This window comes from Gopherus flavomarginatus (genome assembly GCF_025201925.1).
Source record: "Gopherus flavomarginatus isolate rGopFla2 chromosome 13 unlocalized genomic scaffold, rGopFla2.mat.asm SUPER_13_unloc_3, whole genome shotgun sequence".
NCBI lineage: Eukaryota > Metazoa > Chordata > Testudines > Testudinidae > Gopherus > Gopherus flavomarginatus.
In genome coordinates this window covers 2,975,386-2,991,521 of record NW_026114611.1, presented here as the reverse complement: position 1 = coordinate 2,991,521, position 16,136 = coordinate 2,975,386, and the positions used below count along the sequence as shown (strand labels likewise).

General features: G+C 52.1%; 1 long non-coding RNA gene and 2 other non-coding genes across 4 annotated transcripts in view; all 3 read left to right on the top strand.

Moving 5' to 3' along the window:
• The window catches only part of LOC127041585 (uncharacterized), a 593,788-nt gene that overhangs the window by 50,226 nt on the left and 527,426 nt on the right, over nt 1-16,136 (top strand). The window lies entirely within an intron of this gene.
• Nucleotides 1,237-1,353, top strand: LOC127041618 (U5 spliceosomal RNA). The gene has a single exon (XR_007771707.1). It is a non-coding gene; the product is annotated as a U5 spliceosomal RNA (small nuclear RNA).
• On the top strand, nt 2,489-2,687 carry LOC127041595 (U2 spliceosomal RNA). The gene has a single exon (XR_007771688.1). It is a non-coding gene; the product is annotated as a U2 spliceosomal RNA (small nuclear RNA).

Below are 16,136 nucleotides of genomic sequence, written 5' to 3'. Positions count from 1 at the left end.
TGAGTCGACAGTGTGCCCTTGTTGCCAAGAAGGCTAACGGCATTTTGGACTGCATACGTAGGGGCATTGCCAGCAGATGGAGGGACGTGATCGTTCCCTTCTATTCGACATTGGTGAGGCCTCATCTGGAGTACCGTGTCCAGTTTTTGGCCCCACACTCCAAGAAGGATGTGGAAAAACTGAAAAGAGTCCAGCCTAGGGCAACAAAAATGATTAGGGGGCTGGAAGACATGACTTATGAGGAGAGGCTGAGGGAACTGGGATTGTTTAGTCTGCAGAAGAGAAGAATGAGGGGGGATTGATCGCTGCTTTCAACTACCTGAAAGGGGGTTCCAAAGAGGATGGATCTAGACTGTTCTCAGTGGTACCAGATGACGGAACAAGGAGCAATGGTCCCAAGTTGCGGTGGGGAAGGTTTAGGTTGGATATTAGGAAAACCCTTTTTCATGAGGAGGGTAGTGAAGCATTGGAATAGGTTTCCTAGGGAGGTGGTGGAATCTCCTTCCTTAGAGGTTTTTAAGGTCAGGTTTGACAAAGCCCTGGCTGGGATGATTTAGTTGGGGATTGGGTTGGACTAGATGTCCTCCTGAGGTCCCTTCCAACCCTGAGAGGCCATGATTTTTAAGATGTTCCCGTGTATCAAGGTGAGCTGCAGCTCAGCGAACCCCAAGGATCTGAGGCCAGCTACTTTGCAGGAGAGGCAGACCAAGCAGCAAGTACAACATGGGGTCGCACCCCGGCCGGCAGATAGAATCTCATGTCTGAGATCCCAGCTCCTGTTCCTTTGCAAAGTGTGTGCTTTTGCTCCAGATTTTAGCTGTGGGCCAAGTGCCCTCTGGCTTCTCGTCCGGGCTCCGTCCTCCATGTGCCTGGCCATCAGCGGGACTGTCTCAGGAGAGCAGCTTCCCCACCCTCGCTGCATCCCAATCTCCGCCCAGCTGGGGAAGGAGCAGAGGCAGCTCGGAGAAAAGACTCCTTTGAGTACCGGAGACGGACGGAGCATCTTATTTGCATACCCACAGTGCATTGCCTGCAGCGAAGCGAGTCCCTGGTCAAGGGGCTGGTTTTGCTCCCTATGTCCCCGGTTCCCATGATCCAACTCAGGCTGTCAATCGGTTCAATTCCATTTCCTCTAAAAGCTAGCACTTTAGTGGGCTGTGAGAGTAGTCACCCTGACTTGTGGTAGGATATGCGGTTGCCCCAGCAGAGACTCTGCTTTTTTTCTTTTTCTTTTTCTTTTTCTCTCCCCTTCCCAGTTTGTATAAATCTTTTGCCTTTTACTAAAGATTTTTGTGGAGAGGAGCATTTATGAATTTGTACCCAATTTTTTTGAGGCTTTGTTTTGGTAAGGCAGTTCCCTGTTGTGAAAAAAACAGAAGGATACTATCTCAACTAGTGTCAGTAACTCAAGCTTTTCTATTAGTGTATGAAAACAACTGAGAGCTCTGAAAATGACTGTGTGGGATTTTTTGCCTTTTTTTTTTTTTTTTTTTTTTTGAGCACATCGTGTTAGTGTGATGGCTTCCTAGCTAACAGGGGACTGTTTTGTGGTGTGTATTCTGCTGGCTCTTTGGTTTCATAAGTTTTTGGTTATCACACTTAAAGAGCAGCAAAGAATTGCGTTGTTGTTTGTGTTAACGTTTGGTCTGTCCTAAGAGTGTATGGTTTGGAGTCATTTGTAACTCTTGGGTTAGTTATTGTCAACAGCTTATTTTTGGGTCCCTGAGTTGAAAGGCTGCTCTTGCGGATTTCAGTTTCTCATTGTTGGAAGGTCAGTTAAAGAGCTGCTTTCTTAATCTAGTCCATGAGGGTTCTTACGCCGCCCTCCTTAATATACCTTCCAGAAGGTAATTGCATGGTTTCCCTCGTCTCCCCACAGAAGAGAAATTGTCCATCCCTTTCCTGTTGGGAAAACACCAGTGTTTTTAAATGTTTTGCCCAGATGAGGGATAGTTCATAGGAGCAGAAGAGGAGGAAGTTTGTGGCCATTTGAGTCAGATTCCTAGCATTTAAGGCCAGAAGGAACCAGTCGATCACCTCAGAGGGACTAAGGGGCACCAATGCCCCAAACAGCGAGGAACTGCTTTGATGCAATTGACTGTATGTTTGATATAGTTGCGTGGGAAGGAGCAGAAAAGAGCACTGGGGCTGCGGAATAGCGCTTGCATAGGCTTTCTTTGCCCTGGTTTCCTATAAGAGTTAACAGTGAGAGATTGGTAGTCACAAGTCAGTGGGTGGGTTTATGGAAATTAGGAGTCTAGAGGGGAAACCAGGGAGAGGAAGGCATCTGCAAGACTTGTCTGTCTTTGAACAGAATTGTGTGTCAAAGGTTCTTGCTTTGAATTCTTCCACTGGAGTCATTTCGGGGAAGTGAGTCAGTCTTCCGTAGAGTTCCCTAGTTATGGTGTTTGTTGCATGTCTGGGAGCTCGTCCTGGTGAGGTAGAAATGGGTGGGCGCAGGGGTGTGCGTGCGTGGCAGAATGTCAGTATTGTTTCTTGGCTTCTTGGCGCTAAGATCAAAGCATAGTGTCTGTTCTGCTCGTTATAATCTGTAATATGTCTTTGATGTGAGCACTGTGTATTAGCTTGATTTTTGAAAGAAAAGAATTAGTGAAAACAGGAGCTTGCTTTGTCTACCCCATGCATGGATCTGGTATTGCAGTGTTTCCAGGAACAGTGTATCTTCTTTAGGGGAAAACTTTCTGGTTAGAAAAACAGAAAAGAGTTAAACTGTGATGATTTTCTTTTCAAGCAGATTTTTTTTTGAAAAAGCAGAAAAATCTGGTGTTTTTGTTTCTTTATGATAAACACAATACAGTTACACTTTCTTGGAAGTGTTTTGTGAGTCTACAGATGTGAGAGGTTCTTCTTTGTCTTGCTAGATAATTATTTAAGAGGCTTGACTTCTTTTTTCTGCTGTGAGTCTTTTCAACAGTATGAGGGACAAATACTTTCCGGACTCTGGGTCTGTTGGGGAGATGGTTGTTTTTGGTTGTTTTTTTTGTTTTTGTTTTTCTTGGGGTGGGGGCTTGGTAATATTTGAGATTACGTGTACATCAACAACTGCACGAGTTACACAGACTTCTCCGTACCCGACCTACATTCTATGTATCTTGGTTCGTAAGATCGAGACAAGGCACTAGATGTCGTGCTGCATCCGGCACACAAGGGCCCCAAGCCTGATTTTTTTTCCCCCAAACTGACTGTAATCTAAATGCTAAATAATTACCCTTAACTTCTCATTATTGCCACCCTCACTATTGGAAAATCCCCAAAATCACAACAGTGACTTACAAATCATGAGAATTCTTTGTTTAAAAAACGTAATGTGGGTTCTCTATCTTTCCCTTCCAGTTTTCTGAACCAGGCAACCTTGAAACTTACTTTTCTAGTGCAGCCAGAGCCCCAGAGAGCAGGAGCCCCTGGAGCCTGGGGCTGGCAGGCAGTGGGGTTCCTCACGGTTGTGTATTCCACACACACTTTGATCTCACCCACCAAGCATCAAGTGTGATCTCCTCAGGCACTAGAACAGCCTTAACATGGAGTCACAGACAGCCCCCTTGGGCACCCTGACTCTAGCTTGCCACCCAGGTGTAGTAGAAGCTGCTGTAACACTCAAACTCTGTATGTCCTTTAGGGATAACCCTAGCCAAACAGCCGGGATCCCTTGCTTATGCTTAGAAGGCATGCCGTCTCCCTGAAGTCCAAGCAGCATCCGGGGTGGGGACAACAGTTTCTTCCTGACAGAGATTTTTATTCCATTCCCCCAGAGCTCAAGCTGATGGGGGCAAGTGTTTGTGCAGGTCTCTGCCTCCTCGTGGGTGTGTGAGGGGGAGCAATCAACCAGGTCTTTTGTCCATGGATGATCCACAGTGGCCTGTCTGATGTCTCAGTCAGGGCCTTCTCCTGTTGGAAAGGAGATGACGCTTCTTCTGGTAAACTAGCGTTTCACACTTGGTAATGCTTCTCTCCTGACTGGTGCTGGAGTGGCAGCAAGGGGGTTTACAGCTTTAGTGCCAACGCTTATATATCACCTTACAACACAGGCTACGGCTATTATAGGTGAGAAGAATGCATGCAGCAACTGACGAGCTAGTCATAAACTCTAAACACATTTTTATGAATCTAATGCCTGTTTTAACAACACTAACAAACAGGTGAGCAAGACTAGTTTCCAGCCATGCGTTTGTCACTTATCAGTAAGGCCTAGGGGCCTTGGCGTGAGCTGGCACCTGGTCTGCCAGCGTCAGAAGAGGATCTTCCCTCTCTTATCCCCAGGTGTTTGTACTGGGAGCAGTACTGTTCAACTTTTCATAAATGATCTGGGGAAAGGGGTAAACGGTGAAGTGGCAAAATTTGCAGATGATACAAAATTGCTCAAGATAGTTAATGCCCAGGCAGACTGCGAAGAGCCACAAAGAGATCTGACACAACTGGGTGACGGGACAACCAAATGGCAGAGGAACATCGGCGCTGTTAAGTGCAAAGTAATGCACGTTGGAAAACAGAATCCCAACTATCCCTATAAAAAGATGGGGTCTAAATTAGCTGTTACCACTTGAGAAAGAGATCTGGGAGTCGTTGTGGATAGTTCTTTGAAAACATCCACTCAATGTGCAGCGGAGTGTTGGGAAACATTACGAAAGGGATAGGTAAGAAGACAGAAACTATCATATCGCTTCAATATCAATCCACGGTACGTCCACATCTTGAATACTGTGTGCTGATGCAGTCGCCCCAATCTCAAAAAAGATCTATTGGAATGGGAAAGATTTAGAAAAGGACAACAAAGATGATGAGGGGATATGGACCAGCTTCTGTCTAAGAAGAGATTCATAAGATTGGGACTTTTCATCTTGGAAAAGAGACGACTAAAGGGGGATACGACGGAGGTCTATAAAACCATGACAGCTGTGGAGAAAGTAAATATAAAAGAAAAAAAAAGCTGTGGCTCTTTGACAGCAGCTCAACCACACTGCTTCTTCTGCGGCAGTTCAGCGGCGAGTCCTCCCTCCCTTTCTCTTTGGTAGACATTTGGTGGCAGCTCAAAGACTAAGACAGGAAATGGGGGACCCGCCACCGAATTTCCGCCAAAGACCAGACATGCTGACCCGATACCAGACGGGCCGCTCCTTTGAATTGGCTGCTCCAAGCACCTGCTTGCTACGCTGGTGCCTGGAGCCAGCCCTGCTCCCGTGACAAGCAGGGGCTGGTGCAGAGCATGGCAGGGCAGGGAGATGACATCTCCTCTAATAGCGGGGCCCTTTCACAGCAAGGGAAGCACCTCCCCGCAGTAGCACAGACCCACTTACTCCTCCTGCTTTCTCCTGACACCAGCACCACCCTTCCCGGCAGCACCTGCTTCCAGACTCGCACCAGAAATGGGAAGTTTAGGCCGGGCCTGGCAGCAGCTGTCAGGAAATGGAAGCAGGAGACACAAACACTCCCATTGTGCTGTGGGGCCCATCCTGGCTGGTGGGAGATGGAGGCAGTGGACACTACCACCCCCATGGTGCCGTAGGGTTTTCAGATATGGTGCCCTCCCCAGGGTTGGGCTCCAGGGGAGGTTTGGCATCTTAAGGGACTGGGTGGGGAGGCTTGGAGGAAGTTTGAAGACCAACAGTGAAGGGGAAGTTGGACACTGGCCAGAATACCAGAGAGACAAGGCAGGTGAGGTGATACCTGTTACTGGACCAGCTTTGGAGTCACACAAGGTCTTCTTCATGGAAGGGAAAGGTGCTCACAGCATCACAGTTCAACAGAAGGTGGAACACTCTACCCCGAACACCAGACTTTCCCCTACTTACTGGAAAGGGGCGGCAGTCCCCACTGTCCTGTCAACAGCCCCACCACGTAACCCAGAGGTGGCTGCATCTTAGCACCAAGACACCAGTGGTCACCGCTCCAGAGGAGATGGTACATACAGGCCGCTGCCCTACGTGGCCAACAGACGTCACAGACTGTGCTCTGTCTTAGCTGGCCCCACATGTTACTGCCTCAAGAGGTGAGGTAAACACAGGCTACTACTCAAACTGAGCACCTGGGGTCACGGCAGCAATGGTTGGGGGGGATACAGGCGGGGCACTGTTGCACATGGCCACCAGGTGGCACTGCTGCAATGGCGCTGGTGGGGGGGAGATGATAAACAGGCCACTGCCTGATGTGGCCACTACCACAATGGCGTGGGGAGAGGGGGAGGGAGATACCAATAGGGCACTGCCACACCAGGGCACCACGAGGAGGTCACTGCTCCAATTAGTAGAGATACACATCGGGTAGTGCCCCAACTGGGGGTCCTACCCTAGAGAGAGGGGGGGCTGGGGAGAGAAGAGGACATCAAAGGCCACTGCATCACTTAGCCATCGGGGTCACTACCTAAATAGGGGACACACACACACAGGGCACTGCCCCACTTGACCAGCAGGGGTTAGTGCCCCAGTTGGGGGATATACAGAGGGTATTGCCCCACAGGAATGCCAGGGATCAGTGCCTGCCATACCTGGCACACGGGTAGAGGGGATAGGGTGACCAGATGTCCCAATTTTATAGGGATAGTCCCGATATTCGGGACTTTTTCTTATGTAGGTGCCTATTATCCTCCACCCTGTCCCGATACTTCACACTTTCTATCTGGTCACGCTGGGGGCGGGGGAGGGAGGGGGCTACACAAAGGGCACTGCCATACTGGGCCAACCATGCACATCCCTAGTGGGGGAGTGATACACACCAGAAGCAGGGCTCACTGCCACAAAGGGGTTGGAAGACACCCAGGGCACTGCCTGACACAGCCACCCAGGCACCCTGCCACCTTGGGGAAGGTGAAGAATACACCTTGGGCACTGACTCCTCTGGCTATTAGTGGTCACATGCCCAATATAGGGGTTGGGGGGGAGTAAATATACACAGGGGACTGCCCCACCTGGGGAACACGTGTCAACGAGATGAGAGTGAGATACGCAGAGGGCCCTGCCCCAATGGCTGATATACACACAAGGCCCTGCCTCACCTACGCACCAGCGCTAACAGGCACAATGGCAGTAGTGGGGTCACACAGACAACTGACCTCAGTTGCCACCAGGGGTCACTGCAGCAATGCTAGGGGGGATACATGCAAGACATTGCTGCCCCTCGCCACCAGGGGTCACTGCAGCAATGCTAGGGGGGATACATGCCAGGCATTGCTGCCCCTCGCCACCAGGAGTCACTGCTCCTACAAGAAGGCACCTACAGGACACTCTCGTGCCTGGCCAGCAGAGGTCACTATCACTGGGGAGGGGCTATGGGGAAGCTGAGAAAGAGCAACTACATGCAGTGGGGAAAATCATAATCTACCGGGGAGAAAGAACGGACTCCGCTAGGACATCACACCAACTCCGGCCAGGTTGGATACCAGCAATTCGGGGCTGGAGCAGCTCCAGCTAGAGGCTGGGTGGAGACAGGTGACCTCGGTTTCTGCGCTGAGCAGGCTGCTTTGGCAGCGAGGAGGGACAGGGAACCCCCTGCCCAAGGTCTTGCTGCCCAAGGAAGGGGAGATCTGCGGCACTCTTTGGAGTAGCTGGTTCAGCAGCCGTGAGCCACACGCTTCTCCCTGACTGAGCTCTCCAGGAGCACATTACGCACAGGTGTGCGCTGGATGTAGCCACCAGTGTAACAACAGGGCCAGACTCCGCTGAGTGCTGCCTGTGAGAGACAGGGGCAGAGTCAGACGGGCAGATGGGGGAAGGACATGACAGAGCCAGCGGCCATGAGCTGATCCCATCACAAGTCCAGCCTGTGACATCACCATCCGTCCCTGCAGCTCTCCATCTGTCCCGCTGTCCGTCCAACCCTCAACCCCCCATCCATCCCCAACGTATGCCACACATACCCCTTCACCCATCTGCCTCACACACTCATCTATTTCCTCATGCATCCTGCTGTCCCTCTGATTGTCCCTGCAGTGCCTAGCACAAGGAAGCATAGTGGACCCTGAGCGAGGCTTTTGGGTGATGCATAATGGAGCTAGCGGGTGAAAGGGGCATCTCTAATCCCAGCCCCACTTCTCCTCTGCCCAAAGCCACGACCATGAGCCCACCCCTCTCAGTCTCAGACCTCACAGCCCCAAAGACATGAACGGTCACTCACACTGTGACCTAGTTACAGCAATGAGGTCTTCCCGAAGATAGGAGGTGGGAGGAGCAACCCTCAATCCTAGCAGGCAGGACACATCCTTCCCAGTATGGCAGAGACCCTGCCCATGGGGAGATAGACCCAGCTGAGCCCATAGGAGACTGGGGGAGGGGGAGCAGAGGAAGAGAATGCAGGCAACTGAACATGACAGGTGTCCATGAAAGGAGAGAGAGAGAGTTTGAGTGAAAGTTGGCCAACACAGAGAGAGAAACCTAGGAGGACGAAAGAAATTCACAACAGGGAGTCACCCTCATGGATCCAACTTTCTGCTAGGGAGCACACACCACTCCTGCCCAGAGAGATGATCAGCTCTCGCAAATGGCAACATAATCTCCCCTGAAGCCAAAGCTAGTCCGGAAACCAACACCCAGGTAACAAGAAGTCCATGCCTGGAGCCAGGAGGGCTGTGACCAGAGCCCTTCCCAAACCAGATACACATCTCACCAACAGAGACGGTTACTCTTGTCCCAGTTAGGCAGCTCTTGCCTGACATCAACAGGATTCACGCTGTCACTGCTCTCGATCACTTTCCATCTCACCTCAGGGCTGGACTCCGTTCCTGCGACTTCTTTTCCCTTGCTATGAAACACAACACAAGAGGAAAAGAAAAAGCAATGGTGGTGAGGCTCCTCTTCTCGCTACTCCCGCACCCCAGGGCTTCGGCTTCAACCCTCCTCCCATTCTGCCATCACAGCTACAATTAGAAATCTGAACCCGGGGCTCACACCTGGTTGTCTCCCCAATCCTAGGCCCTGTCCAGTATGTCTCCTTCCACAGAAGTTATCTGGCCTCATCTTACACTCCATCTTCATATTGCTCTTCTCCTTCCCAGAGCTCCTACTCTGCTCCTCAGGCCTGTCTGTCCTCAGCTCTGCAGGCAGAGGGGAAGGGGCATGATGGGAACACACACACTCCGTTCCAGACACCACACAGCATCCACAGGGCCACCAAAACACCTCATCTTCGGCCAAGACCATACCCCACCCGAGGGAGCAAAAAGCCTTTGTGAGTACAGCACACACAAGACAGGAAAAGATTAACACCCACAGCCAGCCCAGCCAAAATAGGAGCTTCCTCACCTTCCCGGCCACAGGTCCATGGGGCTCATGGATGGAGAAGTTTGCTGGGCTGTGGGGGTCCCTGAAGAACTAGCTCAGCATGTGAATGACTGGGATGTATGTGGAGGCCTGACTGTGGGCTGGGGTGTCCAGGAGGACCTAAGGGAAGGGAATAGGGGGATTAGAGATAGAAGAGGGAGGGGTTACCAAGATGCATTGTGGGATTTAGAGAACCCAGAGTGGATGGGTGTCGGCGGGTTGGACGACCCCACAGTGGTTAAAAAGGGGAACCTGGCAGGTTTGGGTGTAGCAGAGATTGAAGATGAGGAACCTCACACCCTGGGGATGGACTGGGGGAGTGGGAGGATGGAAAAGTGGGGCCCAGCAATGAGAAATGGGTTGGAGGCAATTAGGGGTGGGGCGCTGAGGACGGGGATGGGGCGGAGGAGGAGGAAGGGGGGCGGGGTGCTGAGGACGGGAAGGAGGATGTGGGAGATGAGGTGAGAGGAGGAGGTCGGTGTCAGGGTGCTGAGGATGGTGGGGGAGGAGGAGGTCAGGAGCGAAGGGAAAGGCCAGGTAGAGTGAACACGATTGGGGAGGGGATGCTGGGGGCTGAGGGATCCCCACAGATGGGGGTGGGGCTGGCGAGAGGGTCACAACAGATGGGGGGGAGACACTGGGGGGCAGGTTGTGGGGGTTTGAAGGGGCTGCTGGGGCCCTACAGAGGGGGAGGAGGGGGCGGTGCTGACAGGAGAGTCACAGCGGACGGAGGGGACACTGGGGGGCAGGTTGGGGGAGGCTGAAGGCCCCGCGGCCCCAGGCTGCCGCATGTGGGGCTGCTCCCAGGCAGCTCAGCCCCCCCCGTTGCCCCCCCCAGGCCCAGCGGGGGGGGTGAAGCCCTTTCACTCGCGCTGCCTCTGCCCTGTGCCCCCCCCGCCCGGCTCCCACGGGCCCGGGGCTGCTCCCGGGGAGGGGCTGGGCCTGGCGCCTGGAACTGGGTGTCTGAGCCCCCGGCCCCCCCGTGCGGAGCCGCCTCTCCCCGTCCCGCCTCAGCGCCCCTCGGCCCGGCTCCGCCCGCCGGCTGCCCCCGAGCCCGCGTCCCCCCCGCAGCGCCGGGGCGGGTCCCACTGGTGCCCCCCCCGGCTCCCCGTGGGGAGGGGGCGGGGGCAGCGAAGCCTCGGGGCGAGGGCACCAGGCCCCCCCCACGCGCCGAGTCTCTGTCCCGCGCTCTCTCCGCCAATCAGGGAGCGGGGAGGGGCGCGGCGAACTGAAAGCTACGGCCCCTCCTCCAATAGAGGCCGCGTGTGAGAGGGAGAACTACGCTTCCCAGTGTGCACCGGGAGGGGGCGCGTTGCCTGAGCAACCGTTCGTCACTTCCGCTCTGAGACGAGCCAGGAACTACAACTCCCAGCCTGCCCCGGGGCGCTTCCGTCCTCTCCAGCCCAGGAGAGGGCGGGTCCCTGGGTCAATCGGACCCCTCCCGCCCCGCCCCCCAGAGAGCCCCGGCCCCGCCCTCCCCAAGCTCCGGCTCCTGACGCGAACTCTCGTGTCCCGGGGTCTCGGCCTGGCCCCGCCCCCCGCAGCGCGGCGCCCCCCAGTGCGGTGGGGGCTGCCGGGCGCCTGCTCCTCCCCTGGGCTCGTCTGTGCCGCCCGGATGTGCCCCGCGGGGCTGCCCCGCTCGGGGGGGGGCGTTGGGTGGAGCCCTATGGAAACGCGGGGGTGGGCAGGGCAGGGCTGGGAGCCAGGACTCCTGGGTTCTCCCCCAGCTCCGGGAAGGGGGGGGCTAGGGGTTAGAGTGGGGGAGGGGCAGGGCTGGGAGCCAGGACTCCTGGGTTCTCCCCCAGCTCGGGGAGGGGAGTGGAGATTAGGGGTTAGAGTGGGGGAGGGGCTGGGGGGTCTCCTGCCAAAGAGGCAAGTCCAGCAGCTGGTGTCAGGCAGCAGGTCACTTGTGGGCCCCGAGTGTCCGATCTGGAAACAGCTGCCTGTCCCCACGCCCGGGGACTGCGCGTGGCTGGCAACCGTCTCCTTGTACCTGAGAATTATCCATACACCCCAGGGGTGTGAGCCCTGCGCTCCCCTGTCAGTGCCTGGGGCACAGAGCCATGTGTACGAGTCACTGTCTGTGCGGGGATGTCAGTTCATACAGCCTTTGCAGGTGCTTTTTCTGTAGCCTGTGGTAAAATAAGGCAATTAACTAGATGCGTTGATGGAAGTTCTCTGCGTCCCCTCAGGGGTACACGTACCCCTGGTTGAGAACCACTGATGTAGGGGAACCCAGGCCCACCCCCCTATTCTGACTTCCAACCCCGTACCCTGGGCAGCTGGTTCTGCTTTGCTTATCTTGCATCAGCCTCAAGTCAGCTTCACTGGGTCACCACTTCCACCATGGCCAGACATCAGAGAGAGGAAGTTTCCTCTCAGCTGTAAAAGCAGCAAGGGCTCTATGAGGGGTCAGTGCTGGTGGAGCAATTATTGACACTTTCTCTAGTCTCCTTTTCAGATTTTGCCCCATTTTCTCTTTAATTCTCCAATGTTAATTTAACAATCTCAGATTTGGGATATTTTCACACCCGTTTGACCTGCAGCAAATTTCCTTCCTTTCTATCATTCCCCAAATGAGAAGGGGCTTAATGGATGCAGTTTGCAGAGCCCTGAGACACAGCTGCGGCTGGGGTGGGCTGGGGTGGCCATTCTCTGCTGGCAAGGAAGGGGACAGGAGGAAAAAGTCCCCAGTGGAGACTGTCCAGCACAAGGTTACGCAGTCCTGGCTACTGCTACCCCCAACTGCCAGTCACCTGCCTGCCCCTGCTTCTGCCTCCTTCCCACTGCCAGGAAGTTTTCCTGCTCCACACTCCCCTCACATACCCTCTTAAAGCACCTCCTCAAAGGGCTCCCTGCTGCCATGTGAATGGTGTGGGTGTGTGTGTGTGTGGGGGGAATTATTGCTGTCTGTTAATTGAACTTCCACTGTCCAATTACTCTCACTTAATATAAAATATCTTCATATTCGGGTGGTTTTCTCTCATTAGCAAATGTTTCTTTTTAGACCCATTTCTTCCTCAGTTCTCAAAGATAGATATAAAATATCCTGTGTTCAGCGCTGTAGTAGGCAGGGTGGTCCCAGGGTATTGGAGGCTTCCCCCTTGGTTTGTATACAAATGTTTGGTGTTATTCTCCAGCCCATTCCTTATGAATACTAACTTGATGTTAACTTTTTTGCTGGCAGCTGTGAATTGAGGGGAGCTTTTCACTGATCTGTCTACAGCAACATGCAGATCCCTTTCTTGGGTTGTGTAGCCGATAATCTGTTCTGCTGCCGTCGCTAGGTGTAATGCATGTTCAGTAGGGGTTTCTCCCCTCTTCCCTTTTTGTATTTCCTCTCCCTACTAGTGTTGGAGTGTCCTTCTCCTCAGGTTAGTGTATTAATGATCTCATCTTGGGGTCATATGTGTCAATTCATTGCTACATCTTCAGAGAACTATCCATGATGACTCCAAGATCTCTTTCCTGATTAGTTGTAGCTAAATTAGCCCCCATCATATTGTATGTATAGTTGGGGTTATGTTTTCCCAATGTGACATTTATCCACGTTAAATTTCATTTGCCATTTTGTTGCCCAATCATTTAGTTTTGTGAGTTCTTTTTGAAGTTCTTCGCAGTCTGCTTTGGTCTTAACTATCTTGAACAGTTTAGTATCGTCTGTGAACTTTGCCACCTCACTCTTTACCCCTTTCTCCAAATCATTTATGAATAAGTTGAATAGGATTGGTCCTAGGGCTGACCTAGGAAAATCACAGCAGCAAGATGGAGTCTGGAGTCACATGGGCAGGTCACATGTCCATGCATGATTCAATTTGCAGGCCTACGACATTGTTTACATGTTAGTTTGAATGTTCCCAGGAAAGCTCAGATGTGGATTGGCATTTTCCAAAGTCCATTGTCAGTGAAGCGTTTCTTGATTGGGCACTTACTGAGAATAGTCCTTTCTCAAGAAGCTGACCAAATGCACCACTGAGGCTACTTGAAATCAAATACATTTGAGATACAAGTACATAGCCCATATTCATAATTTCAAATACAAAAATGGTACACACATACAGCTAGTATAATTATAACCAGAAAATCATAACCTTTTCATAGACAGCTCACACTACAACTTGTGCACAATATTTGTTGCAAATATATAATAGTGGTGGCAGCAATGATCTATATGGTCCCAGTTGATATTAATAATGTCACAGCCTACAGAGAAGTGAGAGGGAGGTGTCTTCTAGCAGGCGTTTCTCCTACATTTCTCCATTGCCGCTTGGGCGGAGGCGAGAATGGAGCAAAACACATCTGGCTCAAGGTTTTGCGTTCAACTTTGAAGATTAAACCTGAGCCTCCGGCATGGGTGCTGGGAGATGGATTTCTGAGTTGCATCCAGCACAGTCCTCGGGCCTGAGCTGAAACCACTGAGGCCAAGAGAGACGGGTTTGAGGTGGCCTTTGAGGCTCCCAGCAGGTCTTGAGGAGCAAGGGGTTACCGCCATCCCTGGGGGAGCTCAAACCACCATCCTTTCGATTAACAGCAAAACACAAAGACCCATTGCGCCACAGAGACACATGTCTGCTGTTACCAAGGCTGCTGCCTAGCAGCGTGCGCATCTGCCTGCCAGCACTAGAGCTCGCAACGCAAGTGTGGGTGCTGGAGGTAAAGAGCCAGTAGAGTGACACAGCAGCTCTAAAAGGGGGTGAAGGCCAGGAGTGAGGGGTTCAGGGCATGGGAAGGGGCTCTGGGCTGGGGCAGGGGGGTAAGGATGTGGGAGGGGGTGAGGGCTCTAACAGGGGATGAAGGGCAGAAATGAGGGGTTCAGGGTACAGGAAGGGGCTCCGGGCTGGGCAGGGGGTTGGGGAGCAGGAAGGGGTGAGGGCTCCGGCTGGGGATGTGTGTAACCTTCCCCTTTCCATAGCCATGTGTCTGAGCCACCAGGGCCAGCACGTACAAGGCCTCACTGCCGAAGCGCTGACAGTGTCCAGTGACGCTACACCTGGCCCTCTACTGACAGCTCAGGGGTTTGGCGTCCTCTGGCACTGAGACTCCACAATAATTACAGGGTTATTTCTAATGGGTTAAAGCAGAACTTGTGCTGAGATTAACACGTCCCTCGTGGGTCTGGGGGTTTTACAGCATGAACTGGCTCTGCGTGTGGGTACTGTGCATGTGTTTGAGTGATACTAACATGGCTGAAACACATAACTCCCCATCCTGGGGGTTTCCATCCCCCCGATTCCTTCCATGGGGGGCGCTGACCCGGCTCCTCTACGGCCAGATGCCGTGATGGGCAGCAGTCGGGATGTTGGGAGAGGTTCTGTTTTCTGTGGCTAGTGACAGCCCCAAAGTGACTCCCACCAGCCCCCATTGCCTTGCCCTGCAGCTGCCAGTCTCTGAATCCTGGCCTGGAATTCGATTGGAACGAGGCCCCTGGGAGCTGGATAGACCACGGGTCAGACACTACAACATTGTAGCCAGAACATCCATGTCTAGATTTTAAGGCCAGTCAAGACAACTAAATTATTCTTGCAAGAATAATAGGGGTCAGATTTTTCTGGATGTGATAGCGGATGGATTTTTTCATCAAGTAGTTGAAGCACCTACCAGAGGGGATGCCATTTTAGATTTGGTGTTGGTGAGCAGTGAGGACCTCGTAGAAGAAATGGTGGTAGGGGACAACCTTGGTTCGAGTGATCATGAGCTGATTCAGTTCAAACTAGATGGAAGGAGAAACAAATGTAGATCTGGGATTAGGATTTTTGACTTCTCGAGGGCTAATTTTAAAGAGTTAAGGAAATTAGTTAGGGAAGTGGATTGGATGGAGGAATTAGTGGATTTAAATGTGGAGGAGGCCTGGAATTACTTTAAGTCACAGCTGCGGAGACTGTCGGAAGCCTGCATCCCGAGAAAGGGGAAAAAAACCATGGGCAAGAGTTGTAGGCCAAACTGGATGAGCAAACAACTCAGAGAGGGGATTAGACAAAAGCAGAAAGCTTACAGGGAGTGGAAGGAAGGCAGGATCAGTAAGGAAAGCTACCTTGCTGAGGTCAGAACATGTAGGGATAAAGTGAGGAAGGCTAAAAGCCACATTGAACTGGAACTTGCAAAGGGAATCAAAACCAATAGTAAAAGGTTCTACAGCCACATAAATAAGAAGAAAACAAAGAAAGAAGAAGTGGGGCCGCTATACACTGAGGATGGAATGGAGGTTAAGGATAACCTAGGCATGGCCCAACATCTAAACAAGTACTTTGCCTCAGTTTTTAATAAGACTAGTGAGGAACCTTGCGATGATGGAGGGATGATAAACGGGAATGTGGATATGGAAGTGGATATTACGGCAACTGAGGTAGAGGCCGTACTTGAACAGCTCGATGGGACGAAGTCGGAGGGCCCGGACAATCTCCATCCGAGGATATTAAAGGAACTGGCGCGTGAAATTGCGAGCCCGTTAGCGATAATTTTTAAGCAATCGATAAACTCGGGGGTTGTGCCGTATGACTGGAGGATTGCTAATGTAGTTCCTATTTTTAAGAAAGGGAATAAGAGCGATCCGGGTAATTATAGGCCTGTTAGCTTGACGTCTGTAGTATGTAAGGTCTTGGAAAAAATGTTAAGGGAGAAAGTAGTTAAGGACATAGAGGTCAATGGTAATTGTGACGAATTGCAACACGGATTTACTAAAGGTAGATCGTGCCAAACCAATCTGATCTCCTTCTTTGAGAAGGTGACGGATTACTTAGATAAAGGAAATGCGGTAGATATAATTTACCTAGATTTCAGTAAGGCGTTCGACACGGTTCCGCACGGGGAGCTGTTAGTTAAATTAGAAAAAATGGGAGTGAATATGAAAGTTGTAAGGTGGATAAGGAACTG